A 19,855-nucleotide genomic window follows, 5' to 3' on the forward strand; every position below is an offset into this window, starting at 1 on the left:
ACTAATTCATTCGTTTGTTCATAAAAAAAAATTAAACATACAAATGCCAATGTATGTACTTCAACAGTAAAGAGATCCTTGTGATTTCTCTCTTATGGATCTGTCCATAAGATATGTGTATTTACCTTAGCATGATACCTGTTTTGTATATACAGAAGTACAGGTGACAATGATGTGCATATAACAACTGTAATTTGCAATTAAGGAACAGGATAAAGAAAACTTGAATGTAATATTCAGGGGTCCATAATGAACTGTACTGGTAAATCTATATATCTAATTCCCACCTATGCCCCCTGGCTAAATACACAGGTAGGAAGCATACTGACCTCCAACAATTTTCTCTGCAGTCTCGGGGGACCCTCTGGGTCTGCAGAAAAATCCAAAAAGTTTTAAAAAATAAACAGGGAGTTTAAATCCCCTCAAAACTAAGTAAAACACCTACCTACCTTTGGCGGCTGCGTCCACCCTCTGCCAGCCCAGAGGCAGCTGCTCTGAGCTGGCAGGGGATGCTAGCAGCCAGGACTGGGAGGGAGGAGGCAGCCTGGTGGCCTCAGTGGAAGGGCCCAGGGCTCACCTGCCAAGATGGGGGCTGGGGGATGGCAGCCTGCTGTCCATTTCTCCCTTTCAGACTGGCGCCTATGCCATCCCATTCCTCATTCTACCTTATGCCTTACTGCTTCACCTCCCCTATCACCTTCTACTATACCTCCTCTCCAGTCTTCATTCCATTACATACTGCCTGTTTCATTCCTTCCAGATGTACTCAGTGTGACTTCTAAATAAACCTGTGCAGGGATCAAGCATTCCTGCTGCAACCCTATGTACACTTGTTTTGAAATACACTCTATTGAACTCAGTAGGACACTTCCAAAAAACCCTGTGTTGGACTGGGCTGAAAGCTTCCCTAGAAATCTTGGACATTCTGAACATCCTTTAGAAGTAGCTCTGTTCTCCAGGCTGATGAAGAGAATATGGTATTATGCTTTCTTTGCTTTCTAGGGATTGTATGAAGAAAATCCGTTTTCTTGCTTCCATGTTCTGAGCTGGTTTCTTTAGCTAAGTGTAAGTAGTAATTATGATCGCACTGTTATCTGGACAGTTCTCTTAGTAGTGGGACATTGAATGAAAAGCCTTGCCAAGGGCATCTCTAGATATCAAAATGCCAACAATGCATCTTTTGTTAAATCTTTTGTGTTTGCACTTTCTGCAAAGTTCTCTTTCCCTCCCACCAGCATTCTATCTTGTCTCTCTTTTTAAACCTCTGATAAAAACCATGAGATAGCCTTTTTTTCTGTACTCTGTGTAGCCAAGTATCTTTTCTTCTCTTCCTTCCATTCCACTCTCCTATTTCTCTTTTGGCTACCTTTGTTGTCATTCAACTGATTCTCAAGTTTTGGCCATATCACTAGGGTGGCCAGGTCCCTCTTCATCACCGGCGGGAGGTTTTTGGGGCAGAGCCTGAGGAGGGCAGGGTTTGGGGATGGGAGGGACTTCAATGCCATAGATGCCAATTACCAAAGCAGCCATTTTCTCCAGGTGAACTGATCTATATCGGCTGGAGATGAGTTGTAACAGCAGGAGATCTCCAGCTAGTACCTGGAGGTCGGCAACCCTACCTATCACGTACCCCCAAGGATCAGTTCTTACATTTAGGCTTTAGATGCACACAACTGTGAGAAACCAGCCTTTACTCTCAGTTATTTAAGTTTTACTTCTTCATAAGCTCATGATGCTACAGAGGGATCCAACCCTCTCAGCATCAAAAGAAAACCAGGCCTTGACAGATTTCCATAAAATATAGAAGCTATACAATCCAAATAACAGAGTGTTGTAGAAAAAATTCAAGTGAATCACAGAAAATATATTACAATTCTGGTAACTCCAGATGATTCAAGTAGGAAGCCCAACTATCCCATGCTACTGGAGAAGCTACAAACTGGGTCACTAGCTAATCTGCTCTAAGAAGAGTGTTGTTCCCATCCCCAAATATGGCATTTGTTGCATGTGAGTTCAAGTCAACAGTAGAGTCACCCTTGCAAATTTTTCAGGCTAATTTCCATGCCACCAAGACTAGTTGCCACAATGCTGCAGAGAATGGGAAAGAAAGGTAGGAAGACTAGACTGTATATATGAGGAGGCAGAGGGGGAAATTACCCTTTTGATGCTTCATCACCAGAGCAGCACCAGAGCAGATACTGCAAGATGTCCATTCTCTACCACTGACTTGAACCAAACGTTGTTCTTTGTTCCAAAAGCAAGGTTCCACAACCCAGTTGCAGCCACAGCTAACTAGTTTGCCTGTAAAAGCTGTTAGTCCTAGATTAAAATACATTTGTCGATTTCTGTGTTTTTTTTAATCATCTAGTCATTTTGATAGAGCTTTGCAAGGATGGGGCTGTCTAAAAGCAATGTACATTTTGGATTGGATCACAACAGGGGAGGCTGTCCCTAGGGTTGCCAACCTCCAGGTACGAGCTGGAGATCTACTATTACAATTGATCTCCGTCCGATAGAGATCAGTTTACCTGGAGAAAATGGCCGCTTTGGCACATTGAACTCTATGGCGTTGAAGTCCCTCCCCTCCCTAAACCCTGCCCTCCTCAGGCTCCACCTCAAAAACCTCCCGCTGGTGGCAAAGAGGGACCTGGCAAACCTAGCTGTCCCTTTAGCACTGATACTGTCTCACCAGGTTCAGCTGCCCCAATCCTCTCCCTTCCTGCTTCCTTATTTGCCATTAGCCCCAAGGGTAGCAAGTTCAACCTATCAACCTTTTCCTTAGGCAGTCTCAGTCTTGTTTTTATACAACTCTGCTGGCAAGCCTCTCCCTACAAAGATTCATAAGCACAACCTTTTTGCCACAAAGGTACAGGGCAAGGAAAGTGTCTCTGTAGATCATGGTAATTTTCCTCTAGGAAGAAATCAGGAGGAGAAATCCTGGGAGGAGACAAGGAAAGATTGACCAGCCTGGTCAATGGATTTTCCTGGAATCCATAGGTCAGTCAGGAACCAGAAGGGTGACAGAGGCTTTCACACTGGCCAGATGCCTAGTATGCTGCTGCCTGCAGAGAGTGGGTGTTCTAGCATAGCCTGCTTTTGCTTTTTGCATGACAAAACAAATCTTTTGTAATTGGGCAAGAGTTCTTCTGTCCCTACACTTTGCTGAAGAAAGGACAGTAAATAGTATGAAATTTATTTTATTATTCTGCGGATTCGGAAACTTTTCCTAGCTACTAGGTTTTTCCTGTTCCTGCGTAGCAATTTAGGGTTAAGGTTAAGGGTTTAGGGTTGAGCGTTGTTAAGGTTAAATCAGCCAGTGCATTATTCACGTATTCACAGAGTATGCAGTGTATAAATGAAAAGTACAATCTGAGAGTGGTTTCACCTTTTATTTATTCTTCAGATTAGTAGTAAAGGATCCTTCTACCTACTAGCTACAAGGTGCAGAAACTGCCATTGGGTCATGAGTATTTAAGTGTTGCTTACATCTGATGAATGGAACTTTCTCACATTGTTGTAGATTCATATGTTTCAACAACAACAACAAGAAAAACTTGTTCTTTTTTCCATATTACTGACCTTTTGGGTCAGTATAATGGAGCAAGTTCATTTTGAAATATAGTTGCCTTAAAAAAATTCTCTCCCCTTTACCTTTCCCCATTACTCTCCTAAAAGAAAATGAGTGGTACGAGTAGAAATGTGCACCAATTTGAAGAGCTAGTATGCCAAGTTCCAGCCTAAAGCACATTTTTACAACTGATTTATAAGTCCCTGAACTGTGCCTGGAAAAAAGGACTTTGTGGTCTGCAATAACCTCACTCTTTCTCTCTTTTTCCCTCCCTCTGTCTGAATTACTTTGTATCTGATTTAGGCACTTACAATGTCCATCTTGGGATTTGGCATACAAAATTTGCACTGCTTTGAAACCATCTTTTCTCCAATGCATATTTCATGACTTCCTTATTCTCTAAACCCCAAGCTCTCTTTGCACAAATTTCTGAAACCCAAACTCTGAACCTCTGCGGTATACTTATCAAACTGGAGATGGTGTCTTTCTTTTTAAAAAAAAAAACAAAACCAAATTGTCCCTGACTTTAACGAGTGATCTAACAAAAAGAAAGAAAGAAAACACTGAATAAAATTCACAAAAGCTACAATGCCCGAATTTAGTGACTGGTATGGGAAAATGTAAGGCTTTGGACAGATGATTACTTCTGTGGAGCAATGACATGATTCCCCTCCTCTTAACTGCTGCTCTGGAATTTGCCTGATTCAGCTCTGGTTCCCAGAAAAGTTTCAAAACATAATGGAGAATTGCATTGAGTCCCACTCAAGACAATGGAACCGTGAAATTAACTAGGGTGGAACACAAACATGTTTCGAACTAGTCAATTCAACTGTTACAAGATGCATGCTGTGGCCTGAATGAACACATAAACCCTATTCATTTATCATTTCCACATTTGTAAGAAGCCAGGCAACTGCACGTAGATCCTCCTGGTACTCATGGTCGCCATGTCTAAACAGGGATAACAGGTGTTACATGTGCATAGTGTTCTGGTTCTCACGTATTGAAGCTGTTCAGACATCATGACAACCCTAAGAACCATCCACTCCCTTGAGAACCTACCTGACCACTACGGTAATCTTCAGAGGCCCTGCTTTGGGTGCCTTCAACATCTGAAGCTAGATGGGTGGCAACCTGAGAAAAGGCCTTCTTGGGTCATGGCACCAAAATGATGGAATTCCTTCTCCAAGAAAATTCATCTGTCACCTTTGTCTTTTGCTAACAGGTGAGCAAGGCTGTTAAAGATAGGACATTTTGGAGGACATTGATTGATAGGGTCGCCATGAGTCAGAAGCCACTTGACGGCACTTAACAGGTGAAGACTTTTTTTCCCTTTTTTTTCTGGCATTCCTTCACTGATTCTCATTGACCTTTCCTTACATTCATGTGTTTTGTTTTAAATTGTTTTTATATATTTGTCTGTGTTTCTAATCTTATTTTATTGTTTCTAATTCTTTGCCACCTTGGGAATCCAAAGTGGGGGGGGGGAAGTGGCTTGAAAACATTTAAAATAAAATAAATGAATCAACTGTGCAACCTGGGAGCATTACAGGTAGCATGAGGTCCTGATATTATAAAATGGCTTGCCTGATGAGGTTTGGAAGGCTCCTGCTCTCCTAGCTTTTCACAAATTATGCAAAATGGAATTATTCTGGAGACCTTGTTACACAGGTAATAGGGCTATACTGAAATGAAATGGTTCAGAAAGATGCTGTAGCAAAGGGACGGAGGATATGACCAAGACTACTAAGCTCTACCTGTTGTTGTAAGTATGCTTTTATTATGTAATTTCTGCCATGTTTAATGTGTCATGTTTAAATGCTTATTCATTCTTTCAGGTTGTTTAGTTCTGTTTCAGATTTCTGCTTGTTTTTAGATTTCTGCAATCCAAATCCTATTGCACTGTTTATCTGAAACAAAACAGAATAAAACGTGCGGTGTCCAGACACTTAGAAAACGTGGACATAAATGTCTGAAAAGGGCTGTAGAGATGTGGTAATGCACACACCCTTTTTATGTACTATATATATATTTTTAAAAAGTTTTATGTTCCTTTAATCATTGAAGAACTGGCATGGCATGGGGGCAGGGAGTGTTATTTGTCCAGAGTATTATTCAATAGGTGATGGCAGTGGATGTACTCCAGATGCACTGAAATATTGTGTTTGCATAAACTGGTTCAGGCTTTTCCAGGGTACAGCTTGAAATGTTCCAAATAATGTGAAAAACAACAACAACCCCAATTTGCTAATGACCACAAATGAGTGTGTGCACCCTGAACACGTCTCTTGGAAGCTATAATTTCTAGTTAGCAACTGTTAACAGCAGTAATGTTTTCTTTTATTGGGTTAAGTTTCCAGATTTAAAGGGTCACTTTTACCTTGTGCAGTGTCTAGATTCAGTGCATTTAATTCAGTAAAAGGCTTGCTTCTCCCTTACAAATCAATAGGATTTTGCCCTTGATTTGTAAATGAAACACACTTCTAAACTTTTTTTTAAAGTTATTATGTAGAGCAGCAGTTGAATTCAGGTAGACTGGAAACGCAGGTTCCCTGTGCCTTGGAATACAAATGAAAACACTGTCTGATAGAATTCCCCCTCCCCCCTTTCATGAAATTACTACACACATTGGCAGCTTTTCACCTTTGGAACACTGCAACTTCAAATGAGTCAGTAGACTTGAAAAATTGCTTTACATCAGAGTCAAAAGAGCTCTGGTTCTCTCTGTTCTACCGTATTATTTCATGACCTTTGTGCAGGAGAATGGAAAACTAGAAATCAAGGCTCAAAGAACAATACTGCCATGGACAATGGCCCTCTGGCCCTCACACTCCCCGTGGCAAAGCAATTGCAATACGGTTTCTGTCCTCTCTGCTTGCAAAAGCCAAAACTCAGCTCAGACGCCTTGGAACTCCGTTGCCTTTCTTCAATTACCTCCTTGTTGTCAGATGCACGATAAGCTATATAGGCCACATGCTGAAATCTGTAGGCCATTTCGTTTCAAGTGATTGTCCCAGTGAAGTAGTGCGGGTAGAAGGCAAATGTGACGAACTGATGCTTCTGGACCTGGACTTATTTTATAGCTTTGCATTGTAATTTAGTGATTCGGGAAAGTTTTGGGGAATGGGATCTAGTTGTTTCTGCATTGCTAACAACAGCATTGTTACAATCCCATCTGATGTTTCTTCTGTCATAACCCGAGGCAGCATAGATAGGGTTCCCAAGAGGTCTTACAACCCAGACCAGCTTACACAAACACACAAAGTTCTCTTATATTGTCAGGCTGTTGTTCCATCAAGGGCAGTATTATCTATTCATACTGGCAGCTGCTCTTCAAGGTCTTAGGCAGAGGTCTTTCACATCACCTATGCCCTGATCACTTTAAATGGAGAGATGCTAGGGACTGAACCTGGGACTTTCCACATGCAAAGTATATCCTTCCTCAGTGAGCCACTGTCCATTCCCCCCAAGCTAATGCTTAACTTTAACACAGTTCATGTACCTTTTAACCCTATCATGTAACTTTTAACCCTACACTTGTACTGATAATAGGGAGGATTTTTCTCTCTGCTGGAAGCCATTCCGTTAATTTGGAAAGACACAGTACAGACACTTCTCAAACAGAGACAACACCCACCAAACTAGCTTCAGGAACCCTATGTGAAGAAACTGCTTTTCTTCTCCAACCTTGGACCGTACTCTTGACCGTGGAGCTGCTGGCTCACATTTTAACACTATCAAAATGTCCTGGGAAGTAGAATAGGTATGTACAGTGTCCGGGGCATATCCTGATTGGGGGCCCCTTGCTGTGATGCTTCCTGTCCTTACCTGGGCATTAGAGAAGAAGGCGTGAACAGAGGCGGGAGAAACCAATTGTCACAGGGAGAGAAAAGTGCAGCAGGGAGAGAAATGTGCAGAGAACAGAGGGAGGAGCTACAGAGGGAGCTGACTGCATCCCATAGAAGGGCAGGTGGCGAGGAGAGGCAAAATGGAGTTATGCTGAGGAGGGGCAGGGCAATGCTCCAGGGCTCAGCAGAGGAAAATACTGGCAAATGGGGAAGGGGAAAAGGGGAAGAGCATGGGAAAGGAGATGGGAAGGTTTCTTTTGAAAACTGGATGCACCTGAGGACAATAGGCCAATGGGAGGAGGTTGGATGGGGATGTGAAGACAGGAGGGGGTAGAGTAACCCTCTTTAAAACAGGCAGCTTCCCAAATGGCTGGGGAGCTGGACGGTTTTGCTTATGCATGAACTGGACAGCCAGGGGAAAGACACCTTAATTGATCTTGTCCCCCTCCTTGAATTATTTCTGTGCATTTCCTTGGGGAGTACTACGGTTACATGCTACCCTGGATCCAATAACCTTAAGCCACCATTTAACACCACGTGCCAGCAATATCAGCCCTTGGATGCACAATTAATTAAGGTTAGAAGTGAGAAGGGCATATACAGAAATGCCAGATGGAATAAAAATCAGAAGTAAAGTTTGTTGAAAAAATACCAGTATCCAAGTGAGGAAATTGGCGGATCTAGATGAAACAGTGTTTCCAGACACCAAGAATCCCAAGCAAATTTGCAACAAGTGAGGGGATATGGAATGAAGGGGGAGGGAGAGTGGAATGCTATAGCCTGATCTTGTCAGTTCTCAGAAGCTAAGAGGGTTGGTACTTGGATGGGAGACCACCAAGGAAGGCACCACAGTTGAAGGCAATGTCAAAACCACTTCTGCTTTTCACTTGCTTTGAAAGCCCTTTGCTGGGGTTGCCACAGTGGTTGCAACTTGACAGCACTTATGTGCTTATGGAATGAAGAAAGCCATTGAGGGGTGGGGGAGAGGGAGCCCCTTCCAAACTCAGCCCAGAGCACTCGCAGACAGCTTGACTAAATTAAATACTGTTCCTCTGTTTCCTTGCATATCAGGGATTCCTTGTATTACCTCAGTCTGGCCAATGCATCTTGGGAGGAGGAGCAGACCTCAACACCAACAAAAGAGGGGGAAGTGCAGGGTAGTACAGCAGATCCCCAAATATGGCAACCTTTGCCTGTTTCAGAGTTCAGTGATGTGCCACACTGAACTCTCCCATGTTGTTATTTCAGGATACAACTGGAACCTTCTCAGTCTACAAGCCATGTGACCAGACTTTACTTAAAATGGTAGGAGTAAAATATAACTTGCAAGATTCTCCTAAATGACATTGTTGGCATGTGAAAGAGGCTGCTTTAAAAACAAGAAGAATCTCATGTTACAAAAGTGTGATGTTGGCTGAAGGTCAGGGACAGACATTTGATGAAAAAGAGCCTGACAGGTAAAATTCCTTTTAAGTATTAATGACAGAAAAGAGAAGTGGGAAAGATAGCTCTCTGCAGATACCTTGCTAGCTAATCATTAAAGTCATTCCACAGATGACTCGGAGGTAGAGGCACATTCTTCAACCATCACGACTGCACATGCATGCAAACAGGCTGTTTTAGAAGACACATTCTGTACCGAGTGACTGATAATAGAATATATGACTCCTGAACTGCATGTGTAAAAGGAAGAGCACACACCAAGTCTGAGTGATACAGAATAAAAATAGGCTTTTCTTTCACTCTGTGAAAAATGATATGACTTAAGGGGGCATTCTACCAGTGTGGAGCTTGATCTTATTTATTTATTTTTCCGATTTCTAACCCTCCCTCCCCGGCCAAAGCCGCAAAACCCAAACCAACAGAATGGTGGCAAGTCAGCCAGTGAAAGTACCCTTGCATAAACTACCTCTGTTGGCTTTACAGCCTCTTGGGATGTCTGTTGATGAGATAATTCCAGAGGATGGAAAGGCAGACGACACTTACCCTCTTGGAGTCTTTGGGGCAGTGCTGAAAAAAAGTGCATGAACTTGAAAGACTGGCCTAATGTAGACTGAATGAGCAACCACTCTCTGCTTTGTATACATTTTGTTTCAGTAAAAAAGTAAGACACAATTGATTTAAAGGAGGTTATATAAAATATAGCATTTTAAAGGGTTTCAGAGCATGTCTCTTGTGCAATTTTATAGTTACTTTATCAACTATGCTACAGAATGTTTTATTAACTTCCAAAAGAATTAGTTACAAGAGAACTGCTTTATTGTTCCCCAAATAGGAAAGTAGGGAATGCAGGCAAAAATGTACTTAAAAATCTCAAGACAAACACTGCAGTGTTTTTAAAAGCCCTTTCTGTTAGCAGAACTATGCACACCCTCCATATACCTTCTCCACCCATAGGTAATACTGAGAACAAAACACATTTTCCAAATTTAACATTAATTTAGGGCAAATGTCCTGGCATATCCCTACATTGGTTTCAAGTACATTGATCTTCTCACATAAGTAGGGCACCTCATGAGCTCTTTATGAGCCTGGAAGCACAGATTTTATAGTGTGGGTAAATATGTTTCACTGTCACTTCTTGTTGCCAGGGTTTACCATTTTCCAGTGTGGGTTCTGTTGTCTTTTCAGCAACAAGACAAAAAGACCTTTACAAAAAGTCCCTGACTCTGACAACCATGAGGAACCTGGCCCATGGCTAAGAGCCTGTGACCCTGAGTGAGCTGAGCTGGTAGATTCAGGACCAGCCCCAGTTGCAGCATGTTGTTTGTTCATTTACATTGTACTTTTATAACCCACCTTGAGTCCTAATTGGGAAGAAAAGTGGAGTAAAAACATGCAAATATATGAAAATGACTTAGGTAAAGATAAGATTGTTAGAGAAGCTCTTACCAGCTATCCTTTCCCTTCATAAACCCTCCTGGGACAGGTAGCCCTCTTCAAATGCAAGTCTTTTCATTGGCATGGAGGAATGTACTAGGATCTTCTCAAATGGCTTGGTCCCCTGCCCTGCCCAGATGCTTGAAAGCCCATGGCTTTCATTGTAAATTATTTTTTCTTGCCAAAAATAACTTTACATTCATTTCAGAAAACACCCATGAAGCACCAATTCATATGAAAGAATAGATTGAAAAAGGACTTGATCGTCCAAAGATTTACCTCTTCAACTAAAATTGAAATGAATGGACAATTTGTCATTAAATCCATCTTTCCCAGATAGGAGAACCACACCAGGTGTTCCAATTATTTCCAATAGGGTTAGATGAATTGGGAATTTTGCTTTGTTTTCTGGAGTGCTAATTTTCAAGCAAAACATCTCACAGTATGGTTATAAGCTTTTAATCTACAGAATAACCCCTGCAATCAAAAATCAATACGTACGCACAATGGGATAATCAGGTTTGTTCCTGCCCACAGGTAGATGCTGCATTGTGCTTTAAACAACTGCAGATTTGCTCTTGATTTTGGGAGAATGGATGATCTGCAGGGCTCAGTATTTATACACATAGGTTAAACTCGTTCTTTCATCTGTAACAGTTTCCAATTTTTAAATAGCTAGCTTTAAAATCTAAAAACTTACTGTCCCGCACAGCTTGAATTCTGGCTTTTATACCAATGAAGAGTAGATTAAAACTACCACCCTGGAAATGGGTCCCAGCACACACATTCACACTCTGGGAGAGGACACGCTATCTGATTTTGGAAAGTACATTTTATTGCATAGGGGGAAAGCAATTTAATGTTATTCTATACATTTTCTCTACCTTGTATGATTGGACTCATGGTAAGCAAGGCATCTGGAAAAGATATGAAAAGCAATACAAACTCTCTAAAACTTTTTGAAACAGCCTTAGGGTTGTTTTTCTACAATATACCTACAATACGCAGGTTGGCACACAGTGTGGGAGAAAAGTTACATTGAATATCATTATATTTTACCCAGTCTCTTGCGCTTAGAAACCAAACAGGGTGATAAAATCATAGCATCCCAATTCTCCACATTTCTATATCTACAATTGTAAATTACTTGGACCTTGTAGCCAGTTCAGCACCACCAAACATTCCCAGTTTCCACCACCACCAATTCTCATGAATCATCCTGTACAGAAACAGTACACATCTGAATGCCAGGTGCTTAAAACAATTGGCCAGGGAGGATTGTTGCATTCATACCACTCTTGTATGCTCTCAAACATCTGGCTAGCCAGTGTAGGAAACTGAATAATACACCCGATAAACCTGATAAAGCAAGGCAGTTCTCCTGATATACAATATGGTCGGTATACGAGATTCAAATGCTTGTAACGCAAAAGGGGTGGTTCTCACATTTGTGGTGGGAGTGCCCAAGGGTAATAGAATTTTAGAACAAAATACTTAGTAAAATTAAAGAATTGTTTAAGATTAGACTTCAAGTAACTGTAGACCTGATGTTTATGGGAATAATGGGTTGTGAGAAGGTAGAAAAGAGTGAACAAGAGATGTTTAAAGTGATGATATTAGCGGCTCACGCAGTTATAGCTTTTGGATGGAAAGATAAAACAAAGTGGACTATGGACAGGTGGAATAATTATGTGTTCGAATATGGGCAAACAGATGTATTGGGATACTTAAAACAACAGATGATGGGAGAAACAGAAGAAATGGAACTGAAGACTAAGTGGAACCCATACATTAATTGGGTGAAAAGAGGAGAAGCCAACAAAGAGACTTTAGTAAAACTAAAAAGGCTATGCTCATGGCTGAAAATATGAAAATATGATATTATGGATTGGTCCGTGGGGGGGAGGGAAAGGGGGGGAAAGGGGAAATTTGTATTGGAAGAAGGAAAGTGTAAATTGTAATTATAAAGGTATGGAGATGTAAAATGACCTCCAATGCAATAATATATATATATATATATATATATATATATATATATATATATATATATATATATATATATATATATATATATATATATATATATATATATATATAAAAAACGAGATTCAAATGCATTCCTTCTTGATATGTATTTTTACTCCTCATGTGTGTTTCAGTTTAGAAGAAAAGTACATATAAAATTAAAGGGCTTCAATTCAAAGACTGTTGATAAAGCATTTGTGTACTGTGACGCAGCCATAAAATCTAGTAATTTCCTATTAATGCTGGGCTAATCCCCTTGTTGTTTTTCAGTTCTGATCCATAAAATTGGTAAAATTGGTTTGAAGGTAACTGCTGTCCAGATCTGGCAGGAAGATTAGGAGGTGACATCAAGCCTTCCAAGGTGGGGTGATTGTAAAGAACCCATTATGAAACAATGGTAAAAATATCCCCTTGATGGATCCTGAGTGGATCAGATATTAGGCTACTTTGATCAACGGTTGGCTGGAGGTGACACTTAAAGGTGACTTGAAATGGTTCATGTTGTTTTGATAAAGCATTCTGTGAAGCAAGAGATATGGTTGTATTACGCATGTCTTGGAGCTGGGGGTAGATAAACGCCTTATGCATATAACTGATACCGTACAGTTGAAATTGGAACTGCAGACCATGAATCATTTGTTGTAATGACACCATGTCCTGCACTGGCTGCAGGCTTCCTACATGAGCAGAGGGAACAAGCTTGAAGATATCATGTCAAACACACCACCAAGTTACTGGTCTAGCCAGTACGACCCGATCACTTAACAGCAACACATTCACTGGGAAGACCATTCCTGAGGGGGAGGGCTGTGCCATTGGCTGGAGGCACCGCCTCCAAAGGAGGATTCGCCTCTCCCTCACCAAAGCCGAAACCTTGCCCTTACCTGCAAGCCCTGTGGAACCGCTCCATAACGTTCTACGGGGCTACACCACCTAAAAAGGTGGTGTAACTGCAGGTAAGGGCAAAGGGGACGTTCCCAGCCTGAAGGAGGGCTAGGAAGCTGCCTAAAGGCAGCTCTGACCCTGAAACACTCTGGCAATACCCCCTGGGACGACGGCGCACGGAGGTGCGCCATCAGGGGGCTGGCGGGAAACTGAGCTGGCGTCCCAGGGCTGCGCTGCCACGGCAGCACAGAGAGGTTTGCATGAGTGCCCCAACACCGGCATCCATGCCACCCTGGGTGGCATAAATGGCCTGGGTGCCGGCGCAAGCAGCCCAGACACTGGAGTGGGCCCTTGCCTGCCTCCTTTCGCCCTTCCAGCTCAGGAATGGCCTGTTAGTAGCAAAGATATCCCATAAACTTAAAACAGCAAAACAGAATGAGAAAATATATGCAATTTCCATTCTGAAATGATTAGAGTGACATAAAACAAATGTCAACAGACAAAAAGTAGTACAACTAAACATGAGTACTGTTCAGATTCTGGTGCCAATGTAGAAAATGTTTGTGTGCATGTATTTGCGAGGGTGTGGGGGGCATCTTTTGTAAAGTGCATAGCATTTATTACTTATATGAACAAGCCAGACATGAATACACAGTGCCATCTCTTTGGAGCCCAAATTGTGGATAGCCTGTGGGCTGTGACTTAGTGGTAGAGCATCTGCTTTGCATGCAGAAGGTCCCAAGGTTTCATCTCTGGCATTTCTAGAGGATCAGGCAGTTAAGTGATATGACAGGCCTCCCCCTGAGTCACTGGAGAGCAGCTGCCAGTCAAAATAGCCAATACTGACCTTGATACAATGGTCTGAAAGTATGAAGCTGCTTCATCTGTACAACCTAGATTGCATGAATAAATTCTTTGGCTTTTATATATTTTAAGAACAGGTAATTTTTTGTTTGATTCTGGAAGGTAGAAAGATTTTCTTGGAAGTGTAAAATGCATTCAGCCTCCATTGGTATGAATTACTGGGTATTCACATATCCGCTGTTAAAATATCTATATATATTCATCCATCCCATAAACATAACACATAGGAGTGGCACTATAATAAGCAGTCTGAGGTGGTTTCCTTCAGTCACATTTTGGTGAGCAGCAACCTCCTGCCCACCACCATCCAGCCAACTGCCTACTAATGGTTGCCCTCCTAGGAGCCAGAAGATATAGTTCTCTTGGGCTTTTATGCATGGCTGTTTCCCTCACCATCACCCCTCCAATGACTTCAGGTCTTTGTGTTGATTATGCATGCTGTTTCCGACAGTCAGAGGTTGCCACACTCTCTCCCTGCATTTTGCCTGCATTTTCAAATTCAAGATAAAACAGGTCTCTGAAAACATGGGTAAAACACAGGAAAATGCAGGGGGAGAGCGAGGTGAGCTCTGACGGCAAGAAAGGGCATGCATAATCCAAGCAAAGACCCGAAGTTGTCAGAGGGGGGACGGCGAGGGAAACAGCCATGCATGAAAGACCTTTATCTCCTTATCCCCAAGGCCTTTTTAAAAGCAGGGCAGCAAGTGGCAAGATTCTTTCTTCTTGTGAGAGTTTGGTGATCATTTCTGGTTGCCTGTCACCAGGGCAATTAAAACAGCTGTCAAAGTCTGAAGAAAGGAAGTAATATATTTTCAGGAAACCCAATAGGAGATTCACAGCTTACTGCATTGTTATCCTCGCTCAGTTTGATGTTTTACAGACCATGTGTACTCTTTTTTATTTGTTTATTAAACTTCCTTATATTTTGGAGGTCCAAAGCTTGATCTCTGTATGCAAACCATGCTCATTCAGTCCTTCTTTCCAATGAGCGGTAAAGGGGGGGCAGTGGTTGAGCTCACCATCTCTTGAGTGTGATAGCTCATAAGTACAATAGAGAGTCCCTGCACTAGCTGGTCTGAGTGAAGCAGGAGATACAGCATCTAGGTGGAACCTAGTTTGGGTCCCAACTATGGAGAAAGGTCAGGTATAAATAGGGTTGCCAAGTGCCCGGTGGTGGCGGGTAAAATCCTTCCAATCCACTGGGCTGCCCGCAGGCCAGCTGATGGCCGGCGGGCACTGTGGGCACATGCACGCGCATGCGCGCACTCATCACTTTTGGGTAAATTCGAAAGTGATGCAGACCCTCTGGGAATCTCGGAGAAAACTCTATGAAAACCATAAAGTTTTGCCCGAGATCGCTAGAGCGTCCACATCGCTTCCGGATAAAACTGGAAGTAATGTGGGCATGCACAGTGCGCTACAGCCACGAGCCCCAGAAACCTCCCGATGGTGGAGCTACGGGGTCTGGCAAGCCTAGGTATAAATGAAGTAAAGTATACAAATAAAAATAAATAAAAGGCAAGGAGAGTGTTCTCCTTACAGACCTTGTTTCTGGCTAGGGTTGCCAACCTCCAGGTAGTAGCTGGAGATCTCACGCTATTACAACTGATCTCCAGCTGATAGAGATCAGTTCACCTGGAGAAAATGGCTGCTTTGGCAATTGGACCCTATGGCATTGAAGTTCCTCCCCTCTTCAAACTCCGCCCTCCTAAGGCTCCACCCCCAAAATATCCAGGTATTTCCCAGCCCACAGCTGGCAACCCTATTTCTGGCAGAAGTGACACAACTCTTTGCCCTGCTTCTGCATACCCATCTAAATGCCACAATTCTGAACGGAAAGAGACACTTCAACAGAGCCGATAATATATTTCTGGTTTTTTGGCTGACAAAACAGATATATTTCTCCATCTCTGAATGCCTGAATTCTTTGACATGCACCCTAAAAGCATTCATAGCAAGGCCTCAAAAGAGTCAGTTGCTGCCTGATGATGGAATTAAGGTACAGGCCACCAAATATGTGATGCAACCACCTGGTACATCTTTAAGGATTACTGGTATTCCAGCTTTTAAAAACCCATTCAAGGATGACAATTTCCTGGCTGACATACATAAGTGTTTGGAATGGTAATCTTCCAGGCATTGTTTCACAGCTAAGGTATCTTAATTACTGATTCAGATGAATCATGGGTGTATGAAAAAACTGTATCAAGCAACTACGTAGAAATCTTTACCACATGGTAAGCTGAACACCTGAATTCATCCAGTAAAAACAAGTTTTATTGGCAATGTTTCAGAACACTCTTGGGTTGAATACAGAACAACAATTTAACATGTATTTCCTATGACATACTTTGCTCATCTGTTGTACTATAAACATTAAGTGCTACTTCTTATCTTACTTTTTCCCTTCAGTAAACGAGAGACCCATAAACTGAGAGATCATCAGCTGGTCAGAAGCAGTGCACAACAGAATGGTCTCTTCACACTGTGTGGAATACCCAGCTTGGTTCTGCTGTCTGCACCCTGTGTAATAGTCACACATGACTTGCAGGTTCTTCTCAATTCCCAGATGCGTGGTGCCCCATTTAGATCCCACCTGCAGTGTGCATGTTGGAGGGGCTACAGCATGTTCTCTGCACTTTTCCTGATTTAAAATAATTGGGGGGGGCACCGTTTGGCATGTTGGGGAAATACACTGAACCAAATACTAGGTTCCCCAATGAAACAAATAGCATACCAAGAAAACTGCATATTGGGTAAAAGGTGCAGAGGGAAGGCTAAAGCCCCTTCTCTTCACTCCACATGTACCACAGTTGCCATCTGAACTGGGAAACTGCACATATGGGAATTGAGAAGAATCTTAAAATTATGTGGACTTAGGGTGGCCAGGTCCTTCTTTGCAATCGGTGGGAGGTTTTTGGGGTGGAGCCTGAGGAAGGTGGGGTTTGGGGAAGGGAGGGACTTCAATGCCATAGAGTCCAATTGCCAAATCGGCCATTTTCTCCAGGTGAACTGATCTATATCGGCTGGAGATCAGTTGTGATAGCGGGAGATCTTCTGCTATTACCTGGAGGTTGGCAACCCTATGTGGACTGTTACATAGGACACAAAGCAGGGAACCTGTGTACACCTGTACTTAGCAAGTTCTCCTCCCTTTGGAAAATGAATGATTGCCATTGTTAGCCGAAATGCTCTTTAAATGGGGAAATTAGCTAGGCAATTGGTAACTATAATATTTATAAAGCGCGATGCAACCAACTATACCAGAGCCCATATTTTGTGACCTTTAGAATAACGGCAGAGACCAGGGAATCCGAATTAAGAGAGTTTATGTTTTCAAGCATTCAATGGTGCAACATAACACATACAGAGAATCTAGGAATTCAAAAGAAGGAGAGCAAGAGATGTTCGCCAGTGTGGCAGGGATCAATGACGGGTGATACGATACCTTTTCCTGTAGAGGAGTTGTCCTGAGTTCCAGTAGACTAAGACAGAATAAAATAGAGAGAGAGCGAGGGATAGGGGTTCCCGTGGGCTCGACCAGTGAGGTGGGAGGGAGCTTGGTCAGGCTGCGCAAACCCAAACCAACAGAGTAACGGCAAAAATGCCAGGGAAAGACCTAAGGTAACATTATGGGTGTGGGCGACCCCAGTTATACTGTTTCTCTGGGGGTGGGGTGATAGGATTACCCCTTCGAGGTTCCCGTGTGACAAAAGGTGACAAAAGACCTTAATGGTCGGCTGCCAGGGTGGGGTAGTGAGCATTTGGAAATCTAATTCCAGTGACTTGTGCAACTGTGAGGAACCAGGAGAATCTCGTTGATGAGCTTAACGATCCAAGACAATAGGCGCGATCTTGCTAACATCCAGGGATTGCGATTTCGCATAGCTGGAGGAACGAGTCATCATTATCTTAATGTCTCTGAATGGCTTAGCTTAAACAGTCTGATGATGCAAGGGGAGGGTGTGAGCAGATGCAGCCTACGTGCTTGTGCGCTTTCTCTGACATGGCTTTGGCTGGAAAGGAGATACACAGGAACATGGAGTCTCTCTGGCTCGCTGGAGAGGTTGACCTGGCCTCGGTTGCTCAGCTGCCGGCGGCTTGGGATACACAGGAGCGGTCGTGTCAGTTTCGCTGGTGTGCACAAGCCTTCTGTTGGGTATTAGATAATGAGCTTTGATACATGTCAGACAGTTAAGGGTTAATATTGTAACTAACCAAGTGGTCAGTATAGTGGCCATCGACTTCATGCCTGGTGATCACGTATACCATAATTTAACTGTTTTCGATATCCTTTGTTTAGAAGTGAAAGTAGTTCATTTGTTTTCTGGTTCCCTTCTGGATGCCAGCGTGTTAGGATGGAGAGGCTTTCTTGTCATTTAAGAATGCCTACTCGAGAGTAAGCTTAGTACCTGCCAGAGCCTTTCTGGCAAGCATAGGAAACTTAGAATGTAGTAAGGATTATTTGTTTTGCTCCCAGTGAATTTCCCTTACCCTTGAGTTTAGAGTAAACTTTGCTTATTACTAAGACAAACGTCTTGTGTCTTTTGTGCGTGTGTGTGATCAAGCTTTATTTTCAATAGACCAGGACCAACGATCCACTCCCTCTGAATGGTAGCAGTAAGCCCTTATGAATCTAACACCTTCCCTGTAGCGTTTAGGGCAGGCGCGCGGCTGGAACAGGGAGCACACGTATGCTGTTTGGGGTTGCTATAACCAGTCCAGGAGATTGGCACCCGTGGGGCTTACACCATGGAGCCTATAATAATCACTGATATAGCTGAAGCAGTGTAGGCAATGCATAGTATTCCTGAGGAGACTGGTGGACTCTCACTGACCAAGCTGCTAGAGTGGGGATGGAGAGGCAATGGTTTCATGGCCAGGGTGGATCTTGCCCCTGAGCAGAAGAGTACAGCCCCAGGCTCAAGAAACTCCAGAGCTCTGTCATCCTCTGTAGAATTCAGGGGAAACTGTAAGGCGATGCTGTGACAGAAACTAATCTTTCAGAACAGTTTTTTCTACTCTGTTAGTGTGCTTTTGTTCATCTAATGCAGGTAATCTTAACCTAAGAGAAAATACATGACTAGCTTTCATTCTTTGGGCTTTTTAAAAGAAGGCTTGGCTGTTGAGGCCAGTGGACCAAAAAGTCTGACCTGTTCAATCATGAGGACTCCAGGCCTGTGACAACTTGCTGATGTGTGACTGAACTGATTACTAGAGAGGCTGGATTGGTTGACTTAACCCTTTGCACACATGGACTTTTATTGGAGGCCAAGAGAAGGTGTAATACCATCCATTTTCACTCCTCGCTGTTTCAAACTTGAAAAATTATTATTCACATGTCATGGCTGGATCTTGGTTCTGCTCAGGTGGGAATTATTTAATTAGTTTTGCTGTCATATGTGCTTTTCAGTCAGTAACACAGGGTCCTAAAACTTTTAGTATTCGATATAAAGAAAGATCTGAAACTCTAGAATACTCTTTTGGTAACTGACACTGAATAAACTGGTGATGGCTGGGAAATAGATTATTGATTGCTGTGATGGAAAGATATAGCACTATTTCTAGAATACACTTAACATGTGTAAAAGAGCTAAAGAAATTAAGGAAAAGACAACAAAAGGGTTTTTAAACATTTCACTTCTATACACTAACATGGCTGCCCCTTTCCACAATCTGGCTGTGAAGACAAAATTATGGAGCTCAGTGGAACCAAAGGAGGAGGGAAACCATAGAACGCTGGAGATAACCTTGTTAGAAGGTTGCATCCTGGCAATGACTGTAG

Source organism: Euleptes europaea, chromosome 10 (assembly GCF_029931775.1).
Source record: "Euleptes europaea isolate rEulEur1 chromosome 10, rEulEur1.hap1, whole genome shotgun sequence".
Lineage (NCBI taxonomy): Eukaryota > Metazoa > Chordata > Lepidosauria > Squamata > Sphaerodactylidae > Euleptes > Euleptes europaea.